A 3,973-nucleotide genomic window follows, 5' to 3' on the forward strand; every position below is an offset into this window, starting at 1 on the left:
AGAGTTGTAGGTTGTTTTAAAATAGATTCAACATGGTGTTAAAAGAAAGTTGAGCTCGAGACCTATAACACTATAAAATTTTTAAAAATTTAATATTAGTTTTCATTGAGCTTTAAAAATTTTAAAAATTGAAATCAAGTTCAATTATGAATTATAAATATTATAGGTTAGTCTCTTAAAAACTCTTGCTTTAAGAAACCTCATAATACCTATTTTGCAAACCTTCTATGCAAAAACTCGGCGTACAGTATAAACAATTTAGAAGTAATGTGTATAGTTCATTCATTGTTTGTCGATGGTGGTCCATGGGAGAGACGCAAAATTCCGCCATACCGGCTTTGTGACAAGCAAAATTTCATAAAAAATTTTAATTTTAATTTTATATTAATTTCAAGAATTTTGGTTTGACTCTCACATGTAAAGTACAACTTTGTAAACTTCAATTTCGTCAAAGGGACAACAAAGATGACCAACCTTAATCACAGTTACAACTTCATTAGAATTAGGAAAACACAATGCGAAAAGGATAGATTAATACACATTACATACCTCAATGAAAATACCAAAGTAAATCAACGAAAAATCTCTAAATTCAAGTCGCTCATATGGTCTAGATGAGTATTAGAGGTTGAAGGTGTGAAAAAACATTAGAAAAGGAGGGGTTAAATAGGTTTTAAAAACAACGCTTCTCTAAGAAAATTCCCTCTTTAAAACTTCACTATTTATAATAAAGATAAATATGCAAGAAAGAAAGAACAAGGTATGTTTATACTAGTTCACTTGAAAAATATCAAGCTAATCTAGTCCACCCACCAAGGTGCTTTTGCCTTATCAACAAGGTCTTAATCCAATAATCTCAAGATTATTACAAGCTAACCGCGAGTGACTCACTTACAAACTCTAAGACACACTAATATTAGACTTCTCAAGGATTTTGACCTACTGGTCCCTTAAGGCACAATCAAACAACAGTTTGAAAAAGATTTGTTTACAATGAATATGCTTCTACACAAGCTGATAGTAAACAGTAATCTTAGAATATGGACTAAAGAGAATAGGAAAGCTTATGAACAGTTTTTTGAAAACGTGTGAATGAGCAACGTTTTCCTTTGGTCTTCAAACCTATTTATAGCCAAATAAAATAGTAAATTCGTTGAAGGGTATTTCTAGAGTTTCCAGAAAGCTGGCAGCTTGAAACAACGTGGGGGACAAAATCGTGCGATGCGTCTGTCCTTTCATGGTAGTGGAGCGAAACATTCGGTTGTACTATGTACCATGTTAATGTTATCTTCTTTTCTTCTTGGACTTCAGAAGCTTCTAATGAGCATGAGTTAGAAGAAGTAAAATAAGCCTTGGGTCATTAGAACTTCAAGTCTTTAGAACTTCGTCTTCAGAGTCTCAACACTTGGTCCTCAGTACCCTTTATCTTCAGAAAGATAAGTCTTCAGCATCTGGACTGTTCCTCAGAACTTCTGTCTTCAGATCTTCATAATTTGGTTTCTTTGATAGCGTAACAGAGTCACAACTCCAGAGCCTTCTGAAGTGGTTTGCTATTGTTTAACACAACTTGTGTAGCGTAGAAGCGGAGCTTGGTTTCTTCTGATGGTTTGGCAGTGCCTTTCATCAGATTTGGAACCTGTTTGTTAAATACTCAAAATAACAAACATTAGAATACCAAAATTGTTCATACAACCATAATAGTTGTTATCATAAAAACTCAGAGGTATGATTGTGTAACCAAGTCTTTTTCTAACAGAGGTTAGTATTCGTAAATCCTCAACCGCGTTTGGTATATCAGCTACCGATTCAAGTGATTCTGGTTTTTGATTTCCAATCTAGAGGAAGTTTATGAGAGATGAGAAAGAATTTAAGCTCTTTTGCAATGTTGGATTTTGAAAGATCAAAACTTTCATAGCCAAAAAAATGTTTTTCGTAGTTGATTTTTTTTAATCTTGTTGTTCCTTCATTAATTTTTAAAGAAATAGAACCCATTATTGTTATGGGAAAGAAGAAGAAGAAGAAGAAAGATTGAGTTTAAAATGACAAAGATTTTAAATACTAAATAAAATGAAATTAGGGTTCTTGTGGGTGTTTCAGGTGTTTAATAACAAATAACAATAAATTGCAAGTAAAAAAAAGTCAGTTAAGATAATATAATGCTAATTAGATTGCCACGTATGAACAATTTAAAGTTTTTTTCATAAAATTTAACAAAAAGGACGAATTAGACTAACATAACAGTTATTAAGGGACTAACATGTAATGTTTTTTAGATAAAGGACTAAAGTGAAACTCTAAATTAAGTTAAGAGACTAAAACATGCACTAAACCTAATTTTTATACTAATTTTTGGCGGATGATGTATGATGGAATTGTGATTGGTGGTGGTCAATGTTGGTAATAATGGAGATTTGTTAAGGTAGTCAGTGGTGATGATAAGTGTCGGTAAGAGGAGTAGTTTACAGTGGTCAGAGTGGTTGTTTGAGTGATAGTCGATGAATGTGACTGATGTCCATATTGGTGTTTAGAGGTAGATGAATTGATGATTGATTGTAGCTAGAGAGGTGTTAAAAGACAATCAACATGGTGGTTAGAGGTGGTCAGAGTAATCAGACAAATGACTTTTCAAAATGTTAGGAAAATCAAATTCTATTTTCTCATCCCCTTCATTGAAAATAAGTTTACCGTATTTAACATCAATCATGACACCCGCCATAGAAACACAAAGTCTCTCCAAAATAAATGGGATTGGAGATCCTCCTCCATTTTTAGTACCATCAGGTCAATAAACATAACCAAATGTTCTTAATTTATCAAAACATATTCTAATATTCCAATCAGGTACTTGATTGATTAGTTAGCTAGGTGCAAAGAAATTTTAATTATATAAATCTTACTCACTCGAAGTGTTTTACATACAAATAAAGACATAAGGTTCACACTACCCAAAAGATCACACAAATATCTATTAAAACTAACCCCATTAATTAAACAAGAAATATAAAAGCTTCTTGGACCCATAAACTTAGACAATTTATTTTGAATCTTAGCGTATACCAACATTTGAAATAAAACTTAAGTTAAAGGAATGTTTATGTTTAATTTTTTCAAATGTTCTACGAACTTTTTAAATTAATATTTTACCTTTACTTTTGAAAACCTTCATGAATAAGGGACCGATGGTGGGTGTGTGTGTGCACTGGGGGTGCGTGTGTGTGTATGTTTGTGCGTGTGAGTTTGTGTGTGTGTGTAACATATGGCTTTCGATTTTCTTTCTCCACTCTTCTTTCCTTTATACTTTCCTTTCCTCTAAAAAACCCCGCACTTGATAATTTCTCACTCCTCATAGCCTCACTTTTTTCTTTACCTTTTCTAAAACGGTAGTATTGAGATTTACGTTATGATATAGTTCTTTGCACTATCCTAGGCGTAGATTGGTATTTATATAGGAATGCACAATTTGTGTGGCCATTGAGTCTATCTTATTATGAAAATGCCTAAGAGACTTAGCTAACTACTCCCTCCGTTCCTTTTTAACGGTCACATTTTGACTTTTTACACATACCAAGAAAACTAATAATGGTTGTTACTTTTTAAGCTATAAGTTTTCTTTTGTCTATAATACCCTTAACTTTTAATCATTTCAATATATTTTTTTCTCTTTCATAATGTCATACCCCAAATTTGCCCGCCTTATTTTAAACATTATTTTTAATTTTGGGTTTTGTAAATCTTAACAATAATTCTTTTTAATATAACAAGTTACTTTACAGTTATTTGTATAAATATTTTACTTAACACCTCACATATTTTGTTTTATAATGCAATTTTATTTTTGAATAAAATTGATTAACATAATTGGCAATAAAACATATTTAAGGACTTATTAGTGTCCAATGTCACATGTTCGAACCTCAATGTTGTCATTTTTCCTTTATCTCTTTTATTTTTGTATTTTTATTCAAAATCTTAA

This window comes from Vicia villosa, linkage group LG4 (assembly GCF_029867415.1).
Source record: "Vicia villosa cultivar HV-30 ecotype Madison, WI linkage group LG4, Vvil1.0, whole genome shotgun sequence".
In the NCBI taxonomy this organism is placed as follows: domain Eukaryota; kingdom Viridiplantae; phylum Streptophyta; class Magnoliopsida; order Fabales; family Fabaceae; genus Vicia; species Vicia villosa.